This window comes from Homarus americanus, unplaced genomic scaffold (genome assembly GCF_018991925.1).
Source record: "Homarus americanus isolate GMGI-L3 unplaced genomic scaffold, GMGI_Hamer_2.0 scaffold31037, whole genome shotgun sequence".
Lineage (NCBI taxonomy): Eukaryota > Metazoa > Arthropoda > Malacostraca > Decapoda > Nephropidae > Homarus > Homarus americanus.
Window position 1 is genome coordinate 15,644,549 of NW_024722227.1, and position 12,975 is coordinate 15,657,523.

The window sequence follows — 12,975 nt, forward strand, 5'->3', positions numbered from 1 at the left end:
GGTCGAGTAGTTGGTCTGATGTTTTTTCAACTTGGCGGAGTAGTATGCCACAGGGTGAAGGGCATCAGTGGTTGGGTCGGGTTGTAGGAGCACAGCCCTCATTCCGACACCGCTAGCGTCGATTTGCAGATGGAAGGGCAAGGTGTAGTCAGGGGGGGTGGACTACAGGCTTGGAGGCAAGGAAGGCTTTGAGGCGGTGGAAAGACTGGTCACACCTCTGGTTCCAGATGTAAGGGACCGCAGAACTGGTAAGGTCTGTGAGGGGTCCGTCCACGCTGGAGAAGTTACTGCAGAACCGACGGTAGTAGCCGCACATCCCCAGGAAGCGCATGAGTTCCTTCCTCGTCCTTGGAGTTGGGAAGGACAAGATGGCTTTAACGTTTGCGTCCTTGGGTCTCACCATACCATGCCCAACGATATGTCCCAGGTAAGTCACTGAGGCCCGGCCAAAAGCAGATTTAGCCAGGTTTATGGTGAATCCAGTCTCTAGCAGTCGTGCGAACAGTATCTCCAAACCCACCAAATGTTCGTCCCAGCTGTCCGACACCACCACCAGGTCATCCAGGTAGGCGAACGTTCCATCTAGGTCCTGAATCAGGGAATTGATTGCCCTCTGGAATGTGGCCAGAGCATTGGAAAAGCCAAACGCCATAACCAAATATTGAAAAAGACCAAATGGAGTTATAAATGCTGAGATTATTTTTGCCCTATCCGTGAGTCCCACTTGATAATATCCTTTCAACATGTCCACCGTAGTAATAAATTTTGCACAGCCTATGCTGTCTATTATATCTTCAATCAAAGGTAAAGGGTAGGAGTCTGAGACAGTGACCTGGTTCACTTTACGATAATCGGTACAGAAACGAAAAGTGCTATCGGGTTTTGGAATGAGAAGGCAAGGTGAAGCCCAGGGGGAGGTACTAGGCTCAGCTAAGTTATGTTTTAACAAAAAATCTATCTCCTTTTTCATAATCTCTCTTTTTTGTGGATTTAGTCGATATGCTGATTGCCTAATGGGTTGTACATCATATGAGATTAGCTTAATATCATGTTTAAGTATATTGCAAAACCCTGGGAGGTCTGACGTGACTTTAGGAAATGTTGATAATAACTTAGTGAGATCTTTTGCTTCAGATGAATTCAGAACAGAAAAATACTCATCCAAGTTGTTGAGTATGTGACTGTTAGCAGGGTTTTCTTTAGGTAGAGGGAAGTCTAAATTCTCCAATAGATCCATATCATCTGTCTCCGGCTCCGGACCTGACAAAACCGTATGCAATACAGGTAGGCTTATAGCCTCTGGGATGTCTTCCTCTGACTGCCTGGAATGGTAAAGTTTCATGAGATTAATGTGAACAAGTTGTGAATCTTTTCTGCGATCAGGAATATGGACTATATAGTTGAGGGGAGATAGTTTATTAGCAACTATATAGGTTGATTTGAAAGTTTGATGGAACCGTTCCAAGCAACCTTGGGATTGTGGGTGGTAAGCTGAAGATGTACAATGGTCCACACTGAGGTCTTTCATCACCTGTTTGAAAAGATTGCTCGTAAAACTGGTGCCCTGATCGGATTGGATCTCTTTAGGAATGCCCACTGAAGTGAAAAGGTGCAAAAGAGGTTAGATTACATTTTTTGAAGTGATGCTTTTAAGGGGAAAAGCCTCAGGATAACGTGTACTGGTATCCATAACAGTGAGCAGGAATTGATTTCCCTTCTTAGTCTTTGGTAATGGGCCCACACAATCCACAACAATCTTTTCAAATGGTGTAGAAAATACTGGGATGGGCTTAATGGGAGCTGCTGGTATATTTTCATTTGGTTTTCCTACCATTTGACAAATATGACAAGATTTTAGGTACTTTGACACATCCTTCCTAAGTCCAGGCCAGTAATAGTGTTGGAGGAGCTTTTTATATGTTTTCAGGATTCCCAAATGTCCTGAAATACCATCATGGGCAAGGGCAATTAATGCTGGTCTGACTGAGGAGGGAATTACCACTTGATGTATTTCAGACCACGTGTCTAGATGGGTAAGCTCAGGGGGTCTATAGGCCCTTATCAAAACCCCTTCCTGATAATAAAAACAAGGAAGGGTGTTAAAATCTTTACCCTCAACTGCTGCATGATGAAGTTTATTCAAAGATGGATCAGATTGTTGGGCTTTAATGAGCTCATCCTTACTAATGGTCTTATTGTACAGATCTTCTGTGGGTAGGAAGATATTGGAGGTGGTTTTAGATGAAGAGGGCCCATTTCGCACACTCTGTGACCGGGTGACAGCACAAGATGGGAAAAGGTGAGGAATAGTTTCTTCAAGGTCAGTGGTGGAGTTGACAGGTAAGGGAGAGTCAACTGTCTTTATGTTGGGAACCACTAGATCTCCTACCAAGTCATTACCCAATAATAAATGAATGCCGCTCACAGGCATTGGGTCTTTCCTAATGGCTATCTGCACTTCCCCAGTAATCAAGCGACATTGGAGGTGCACTTAAGCTAAGGGATAGGAAGAATGGGATGAGAGATCTGAAATTAGAACACTCTCATTAGTAAATGCGGTAGATATATCAGGAATGACGTTAAACAGGAGGATAGATTGTGCTGCGCCCGTATCACGTAGTATACGAATAGGGAAAGAACGAGACCCCTCTATGATTGAAATTTTTCCCTCATAGGTGAATGAAAAGAAGAGATCCTGATGGGGCCTTTCCACATTGGTGGTTGCTATTGGTTTGAATTTGGGATCCAGGGAACTACTTTTAGAAGTTAGACACTTTGGGTGTTTACAAGACTGGACCGTATGGCCTGGTTTTTTACAGTAAGAACAATTAAACTTGGTTGCATCAGGGGGGGTAGGTGTGGGACCTTTCGACCTACCACTCACGTCCCCAAGGTTATCATCAGAGGAGGACCTAACATGCTGGAAAGTACCACGTTCCCTACTGCCCAGTGACTCCACCAGCAAGGCGTACGCATCAGCCAGCTCAGCCGCACGCCCTAAATTAACCTCTCCACGCTCCTCCACATGCTTCAAGATGTGAAATGGTATCTTGCTCTTCCACTCCTCCAGGACTACCAAGTTTAACAAATCCTGAAATGTGGAGGTCTCTGTAGCCTCTAACCACTTCTTGAAAAACCTAAGCTTTTCTTGAGCAAACTCAACAAAGGTGTGTGAAAATGTTTTGGTTAGTTTACGAAACTACTGCCGGTATCTATCTGGCGTGATAGCATAAGAGGTGAGGATATTCTTTTTTACGTTATCATAGTCATCAGTCTGGTCTAAACAGTTATAAACTCTACGAGCCTTACCACATAATTTAGGAACTAACACCGACACTCACTGGTCCTTAGGCCACTCATTTTTCCCGGCTATTTTCTCAAAAGTCCTAAATGACCCGTCCATATCGGATTCATCAAATTCGGGAACAAGGGAAGAAGCATCAGCAGGGTTAAAAGCAGCTAGTCTCTCTTTTAATGCCACTTCTTTTGATTTAAACTCCGATGTTAAGGTGACTTCTGTCTCTTTCACCTGTAGTTCTTTCAGTCTAACCTCCTGCTCCAACTTGGCCTGTTCCGACCTTTCCTCATGCTCCAACTTGGCCTGTTCCGACCTTTCCTCATGCTCCAACTGGAGTTCTTTCATTTTGATTTGGAACTCGAACCTAGCTCGTTCTAGTTCTAAGGCGTCTACTCTTTGTGTTTTTTCTTAAGCTAGCCAGACCTGAGGCAACTTCTGAGTGAGGAGGGGTGGTGGATAGTGGTTGAAGTTTTTTGGACATGGGCGTTAATTGGTCAACAGCGGATTCTTCTACAACTTCTTGTTGAACCAACATTTCAATTACCTGATTTTTTAACATTTCCTTAGTCAGTTGCTGTGAATATGGGATATTGTAATAGGTGGCTATACTTTTCCATTCTTTCTTCAGGATTTTAACACGTAATTTAGATACGGAAGTATTTTCAATAAATTCCTAGAGATCAAAACCTGAGGTGGCCATTGTTAAGAAAAACTAGATAAATTAATTAATGGCCAAAAAATAAGATAAGTGGATTACCCTAGAAAATATCACGGGAGTGGATAACCAGAAAGTCCCGGAAACTACCCAAGTTATACCTAGGGAAATTACCCTTATGAATATTGTTCTTCTGATAAGATCCTTAAATAAGGATAAGAGACTTGGAAAGATACTTGAAACAGGAAGGGCATATTACGGCATTAATATAAAGATCCGGATAAACAACCCTTGAGTTACTTTATTATTGACCCCGAATGATATAATGAGAAGAACAATAATTGAGGCTTTATAATTATGGGGTCCTGGTAGAGGGGCGCCTACCAAGATATCACTTCACCCTAAACTAGTGACTATGGAACAGCCTACTCTGGAGCGAGGGTACGGTATTAAACAGATCCGGATTCTTCCCTACACTCGATAAGACTTACTACACGACTGCCACGTGTAATAACAGGTATGCTTTATGACACTTGGAACCTAATATCCTACGTCTGTCACTCTTACTGTACGATAATACCAATATATGCACACACATATGAAGGGAACTTTAAGCCACCGTAAAGCAATTGTGAACAGAAGTGACTGGGAGGAATAATTAACAAGGAGTAACAAGGGGGGAAGAAATATGGCACTTAAGGTCTGTAAGGGCAGAAACGATCCTCCGGCTAGTTACCGCTGCTAACTCGCTCGTTTGCTGGTGCAGACGACACTTGGGGTGGTTGGACGGAGGTGATAACGGCAGCAACCCTCTCCGCCGCGGCAGATTCAACCCAGCCGCCATACCGTCAGTATCTAGCTACCCTGCTGTCCGTCAAATTCTGGCTGTGATCTCATCATAGGTCCTGGACTCGTGGGCTGTGTTCCCAGACCTTCACCTATCAACTGCCAACTCTCTGGTCATCTACCACTACCGCATACCACGACCATCAATTCATCACATTCCGTCGGTGCCCCGGTGTTCTCCTGCCTTTTCAAGACGTTGCTGAGTGTGGAGTGAATGGACGCTTCCCTGCCCTGAGTGTGCATCACCGCGTTCCAGAACCTTCCCCCAGGGCCACTGCCGTAGGAAATATTTGTTCATTGTTTGATTCCATTAATTGCTGACTCCCCTTTATTGTTCGATTCTATCAATTGTTGACTCCATTTAATTGTTTGATTCCATTAATTGCTGACTCCCCTTTATTGTTCGATTCTATTATTTGTTTGATTCCTTTAATGTTTGCTTCCTTTAATTGTTTGACTCCCGTAATTATTTGATGTTTGTTGAGTGGTGTCAGAGTTTTGTTATATTTTTATAGTAAAGAGATGCCAATCTCTAACGGTTGTTTGTTATTCCTCGGAAAACCATGGTCCTTGACTTTCCTATATTAAGATCCTGATTAGCCTGGTAAGGGATTTCTATCCCTAAGTCCCAGGCCTTTACAAGTGGCGACCTTGCCAGGATTGTCTCTGACCTTTGGTTTCTGAGGTTTAACATTCGTTCCGGTGTTGTTGTAAGTCGCCGTGAGCGCGCCACCTTGCTGTCTGTGGCCCGGAAGCAAGTGTTGTTCAGTGGTTATCCCTTCCTTCTGTGTGCTAATTTTGTTGCTCTCCCTTGTACTTGGGAAGTTAATTAGTGTTGGTTGGGGTGCACTGTGGATGCTGTCATAGCATATTTGTTGTTGTTTCACCTGGTGCGGTTACGTTACCCTGAGGTGATTCAGCTGGGCTGGGTGCGGAACGAGGTTCCCTCCAGTCGGATCAAATCATTTACTGGTCTGATTGAGCCACTAGGTGAGTTACCTTTGGCTATTTGCGGGGTAAGTAGTTTGTTTTTTCCTTTGTTCTTGGCCTTTCGGATCATTATGTCTGCTTTTGAGGTGTGGAAAGATCAAGCGGTGGCCCTGGGTCTGACAGGTAATGACATTGGTCAGTATGTGGTCACCCAACAGAATGCCGAGAGAGAGGAACGTCAGAGAGAGAGAGAGGCACGTCAGAAAGAGAGAGAGGAACGTCAGAAAGAGAAAGAGAGAGAGGAACGCCAGAAAGAGAGAGAGTTGGAGGAACGTGAGAAAGAAAGAGAGTTCGAGGAACGTGAGAAAGAAAGAGAGTTCGAATTAGCTAAGTTGCAGGCAGAAAAGGACCTAGAACTGGCTAGGATTAATGCTTCAAGTAGACCAGCATCCTCTGGCCATATACAGGACAATGTGGTAAAACCCAGCTTGCCTGTGTACCGTGAAGGAGAAGACATCGCCTCCTACCTTGTTAGGTTTGAGCGGGTAGCTGAGCTGCTTGGTGTAGCCCCAGATAGCTATGCTGTAAGGTTGGGTAGCCTACTGAGTGGTAAGCCGGTAGAAATTTACACGTCCCTGTCTGCCGACATCACCCGAGATTACTTCTTGTTGAAGCAAGCTCTCTTGCGAGGATTTTGCAAGACTTCTGACGGTTATCGTGCTGATTTCCGCAGAACGAAGATTAGAGCGGGAGAAACGTACCAGCAGTTTTCGATTCACCTGGGTCGTTTATTTCAACAATGGCTGGAGACATCAGGGGTTGAAGAAACCTTTAAGTCTCTCTCTAACTTCATGATATTAGATCAGTTTTTGTCTTCTCTACCTCCAGACTTGAGAATTTTCATCAAAGAACACCAGCCAGCGACGCTTGGAGAAGCTGTGCATCTTGCCGACAACTGGGCGTCTGCTCGCAACGCCTACCCCAAGTCTTCCCCTCCTGTGGTGAAGATTGCGAAGCCTCCGACTTCCAAGGAACCTTCCCCAGGAGTAGAGGAGAAAAGCTCACCAGCCGTGCGGTGCCACAACTGCGGAGAAATGGGGCACATTCGTTCTCGGTGTCCCAAGAATCCACGCGCCTTCAAGTCTACGGGCATTCGTCCGCCCAGCTTCGAGGTCGGGTTCTGTTTCGAAGACCGAAGCTGTCCCAGCTACTGTGTCAGCGGAACTATAAATGGGTCATGGGCATCTACGATCATCAGGGACACCGGTTGCTCATGTATTGTTGTCTCTGAGGAAGCCCTGCCTGATGCTGATCTCTCCAGCTGCTCGAAGGTTAGTGTCACCGATTATTTGGGTCGCGTTGACCAGTTCCCTGTTGTTAGGTGCTTCCTGCGTTGCCCCTATTTTACTGGTTGGTCTAATGTGGTAAGAGCTCCCATTAAATTTGCCAGTGTTCTCATTGGTAATGTTCCCGGTGTTCGTGACCCTAACGACCCGGAACCTTTAAAACTCTCCTCACCACCAGTCTCCTCAGCGCTAGTCTCTTCGCCACCTGCTGACGTCGCCTCGCCACCCTCGCATGCCACCTCCCCTCCAGCAAAGATCCTAGCTGTGGAGACACGGTCGGCGAAGGTGAAGCGCCTGCATCCCCTGGTTCTGCCGAAATTGCAGCCGCTGACTGTGACTCCCAAGGAATTTGCCAAGCTTCAAGACTCGTGTACCACTCTGAAGCGGGTAAGGGAGAAGGTAACTTCCGGGGAGGAGGATCAGGCTAGAGATGGGTCTGTATTCAAGTTCGCTCGTGTTAACGGTCTGTTACTTCGATCGTGTGTGTCATCCAAGCAACCAGCCAAAGTAGGTCAGTTTTTCCTTGTTGTTCCGGCTGATTGTCGTAACATCATTCTCACTGTAGCTCACGAGAGCCCCCTAGCAGGGCACTTCTCCCATAGAAAGACATTTATGAAGATTTCTGATCAATTTTACTGGCCAGGAATGGGAGCGGATATTAGGGCCTTTTGTAGGAGTTGTGATCGGTGTCAGCGTATGTCCGCCAAAGGTAGAGTCCGTCCTGTTCCTCTTAAACCCTTACCCATTATTACTGAACCATTTTCTCGGGTTGCCATAGATTTGGTTGGACCACTTTCACCCCCTTCCTCTGCGGGGCACAGGTATGTACTCACGTTAATTGATTTCGCCACCGGGTTTCCAGAAGCCTTGCCCTTGAAGGAAATTGATTCTATTTCTGTGGCCGAAGCATTGCTTGTGATCTTCTCTCGCGTAGGCATACCACGGGAAATTCTGTCAGATAGGGGGACTCAGTTTACGTCTCAGTTGATGGCGGAGCTTCACAAGTTGCTGGGAGTTAAGCCGTTATTTACCACCCCTTTTCACCCTAGTGGTAATGGACGAATTGAGAGAATGCATGGGCCCCTGAAAGCGTCGCTGCGGAAATTGTGTGCCGACAAACCCAGAGAGTGGCACCGGTATCTTGTCCCCACGTTATTTGCGCTGAGAGAAATTCCTAGCGACCGGACCGGGTTCTCGGCGTTCGAGTTATTATACGGCCGAGCCGTGAGAGGCCCGCTCTCGGTGTTAAGAGATCTGTGGGAGGACACCAGTATAGAAGACGACGAGCGGACTCACTACCAGTATGTCCTTGAATTACGGGACAAACTTTCACAGTGTGCCAAGATCGCCGCGCAGAATGCTGACATTAGTAACACCAAATATAAGGCCTATTTCGACGTCAAATCACAAGATCGTCAATTTATTCCGGGGGATGAAGTGTTAGTGCTCTTGCCTGATAAGAAGAGCAAGTTGCTTGTTTCCTGGAATGGGCCTTACAAAGTCCTAGAGAAGCGGAGTAGGGTAAATTACGTCATTGACGAACCAAAGGGGCCCAAGTTATATCATGCTAATTTATTAAAGAAATACCATCGCAGGGCCCACCTTAACTTTGCTCATGTCCTAGATAACGATTCTAAGCTAGAGTCAGTCGAGGCACTACCCTGCGAGGAGTCGGGAATAATTCCGGCACCAGACTCGGATGATCTCGGTTGCCAGCTACCGATAACTCCAGATGGCATAGTAGAATCCCCTTCGACTGACGATGGGCCCGCACTTAAACCTGGATTGGAGAGGAACCAACGTGCTGACATTGAGGACTTGATTGCTAACTTTGAGGATGTATTCTCAAACGTCCCGGGATGCACATCCACTGTACACCATGACATCCTCCTCACAACCACTCAGCGTGTGCAGGCCAAAGTTTATCCTGTCCCTATTCATCTCCAGAGTTATTTTGAAGAAGAGGTCGACCGTCTACTTGAGCAGGGAATCATCCAATTGTCATCGTCCCCTCACTGCTCTCCGGTGGTTATGGTGCGTAAGCAGGATGGTACTTTTAGGATGGCCATTGACTACAGGGCGTTAAATGCGGTAACTGTCTTTCATGCCGAGCCCGCCTGTTCTATGGAGGAAGACTTGCACAAGTTCTCAGGGGCGAAGTACTTCTCGGAGTTGGATCTATGTAAAGCTTACTACCAGGTACCCTTAACTGAACGCGCAAAACCACTAACTGCATTTCCTACTCGTAGAGGATTGATGGAATTCTGCCGACTTCCATTCGGGCTGGTGACTGCCTGTGCCACGTACATCAGGCTGATGCGCCTCGTTCTTGCCGGTTTGCCTAGAGTTTCTTTTTATTTTGACAACATTTTCATATATTCCTCAGATTGGCAAGAACATCTTGGCGACGTTAAAGCTGTCTTGGAGAGGTTAAGGGGACATACTTTGACGATAAAGCCATCTAAGTGCCGCTTTGGATTTGAGTCTATTCATTATCTTGGATTCGTGCTAGATGGTCGGCATCTTCGTCCCCAACCTGAGAAAATACAAGCCCTTTGTGAGGTGTGTCCTCCTACAACTAAGAAACTCCTCCGTAGTTTTCTCGGTATGATCTCTTTTTATAAAGCTTTCATTCCCCAGGCATCTGAGTATACCGGACCCTTATCTGACCTGCTAAGGAAAGGCCACCGGGAGCCTCTTGTCTGGAACGACGACCTGCTGGCCAGATTTAATCGTCTCAAGAATTCGCTATCCACGCAGCCCATCCTCAAACTGCCTGATCAACACTTAACCTTCGTTCTTAGGACGGACGCCTCCAGTCATGGCCTAGGAGCCGTCCTCCTCCAATATGTTCAGGCATGTCCTCACCCAGTGGCCTATGCCAGTAGGAAGTTACTAGATAGGGAGAGGAGGTACTCCACCATTGAACGTGAGTGTCTAGCCATTCTGTTTGGGGTTTTGAAATTTGATTATTACCTGAGAGGAAAAGAATTTATCCTTGAGGTAGACCACAAACCCTTGTTGTATTTAAATACATTCAAGGGGGCAAATGACAGATTGTTACGGTGGGCTTTAAGTCTGCAGGGGTATAGGTTTCGTGTGGTCCACGTCGCCGGAAAGGACAACCTTGGGGCAGACCTTTTGAGCAGATCCACTGTATAGCATTTGTTGTAAGATGATTATGCTTTGTGTACTAATCTTAAGTTTTAATCTACCTTACAGTAGATTTTTGTTGGGGGAGCAGTGTAAGGGCGGAAACGATCCTCCGGCTAGTTACCGCTGCTAACTCGCTCGTTTGCTGGTGCAGACGACACTTGGGGTGGTTGGACGGAGGTGAGAACGGCAGCGACTATCTCCGCCACCGGCAGATTCAACCCAGCCGCCATACCGTCAGTATCTAGCTACCCTGCTGTCCGTCAAATTCTGGCTGTGATCTCATCATAGGTCCTGGACTCGTGGGCCGTGTTCCCAGACCTTCACCTATCAACTGCCAACTCTCTGGTCATCTACCACTACCGCATACCACGACCATCAGTTCATCACATTCCGTCGGTGCCCCAGTGTTCTCCTGCCTTTTCAGGACGTCGCTGAGTGTGACGTTGAAGTGGACGCTTCCCTACCCTGAGGGTGCATCACCGTGTTCCAGAACCTTCCCCCAGGGCCACTGCCGTAGGAAATATTTGTTCATCGTTTGTTTCCATTAATTGCTGACTCACACTTTTATTGTTAAATTCTACCAATTATTTGACCCATTTAATTGTTTTGATTCCATTAATTGCTGACTCCCCTTTATTGTTCGATTCTATTATTTGTTGGCTTCCTTTAATTGTTTGACTCCATTAATTGTTGACTGCCTTAATTGTTTGACTCCCGTAATTATTTGATGTTTGTTGAGTGGTGTCAGAGTTTTGTGTTATATTTTTATAGTAAGAGATGCCAATCTCAAACGGTTGTTTGTTATTCCTCGGAAAACCATGGTCCTTGACTGTCCTTTATTAAGATCCTGATTAGCCTGGTAAGGGATTTCTATCCCTAAGTCCTAGGCCTTTACAGGGATCTTAACTTGCTCTAGTTGCTTCCTGTAGCCTTCCCAGTCTCCTTTTTGCATTTGGAAACGTGGGGTTGTTGGTTCTTGGATTAGGCTTGTAGATAGTTATATTATCATTGGAATGTGGTCGCTGGTAGTTAGTGGTCCTTGTTTTATATGGTAATTCAGGAATGCCTTGTTATTGGTGAAGACTTTGTCTGGGGTTGTTGTTTTGTTAATGCCAATGAACGTGGTGAAGTGTGGTCCTAGGTGGATCAGCTTCCCTGTGTTCATTATGGTATGCAGTGCAGTGCCCACCCTGTTCCTGTTTCCGTGGCCGAATATTGGATGTCTTGGGTTCAGATCTCCTATTATATATGTTATGTTGGGCAGTTGTACTTCAATAGTTTTATCAAGTCTGGGGCCGGCAGGTAGTTCCGTCTTGGCGGTAAATATGCTGTGGCTATTGCTATTGCTCCAAGTGTGGGAGTTATTTTGATTCCCAGGAATTAATCCGGGAAATCGTCGATGATTTGATGTTTTAGTCTGTGTCTTACAGGAATGGCCACGCCATCATTTAATTCTTCTGTTTGATTTCTTTGGTAGGTTGTAAATCCAAATATTTTTATTTTCTTGGAATTTGAATTGCCGTGACTATTTATTAAAATTATGTCCGGAACAATGCTGAGGTATGTGTTTGCAAGGTTGTTTTTATTGGTTTCCCAGTTGCGGACGTTGTGTTACATGATGGTAAGTCTTCTGTGTTTGTCGTTATTCATTGTGTTTTGATTTTTTGTTTCTTGTTTGTTGCGCGGGTGGCGATCTCTTGTATGGACAGGCCATTGCTAGGGTTCTGTGGGTCTTATATCCTGACTCCTTCCGATTTTTACAGTTTATACATGCTTTGGATTGATTCTTGCAGTCCCGGAAAGTATGGCCTTCTTCTGCGCATTCAAAGCATATTTTAAGTTCCTTTTGAGGACAGTCTTCTGTTGTATGAGATTCATGTGCATAGCAGATAAAGCAGGTGAGAATATTAACGTATTTCTCCCTTTCTAGTTGTTTAGGGAGTTCTGACATGTTGAACCCTAAGATTCCAGATTCCAGGGCCTTGTCTGCCATTGAAGTATCAGTGAATCGCAACTTTAAGCAATGTGTGCATTGCTTTATTTTTACCACTTCTTCGAATTTTAACCAGTTGTTTTTTATTTCTAGTTCTTCTTTTATTTCTTGTGCCGAGTGCTTTCCAAATTCGTAGTCAAGTCCACGTACAAATACTGATCTTTTTGCTTTAACCTCTGGTGGCATGATGACCTGGAGTCCTATGCCTCCAAAGGCTTGCATTCCCTCAGGGCACAGAATGGTATCTGCGTCCCTGTAGTCCCTGCATATTGCAGTGCATCCATCGTTTGATGAGAAAATCCTTGTGAAGGGTACATTGAGTGTACCATATGCTGTTTCAGTTATCTAAGAACGTGAAGGGGCTGTTCTCTTGTCTATGATCTTGAGTCTAATTTGGTAGCTATGGTTTATTTGTTTGTTTTCCTAGCATGTATTAATTGTGGGTGGTAAAGAAGGTTATTCAAGACCATTCTTAGTGTGCCTATAGGCGACCCCCGGACAGCGGTGTAACTGCACTATCACTGTTTTTCCACTGCCGGATTGGCCTGTGTTCCCCCGACCTCCAACGAACACACACAATCCCACCTACTGTGAGGTGTGCTCCACTGGAGGGGCTCTAGCACGAATACTTAAATATAAGCAGGTGCCTCGGCCAGGGTAAATAAGGAAGGATTTCAGCAAGAGAGAAAGACCTCAAACCACGTCAGTACTGCCAATCAATAGCTGCCCTCCAGCAGGAGTGTGGGTCACT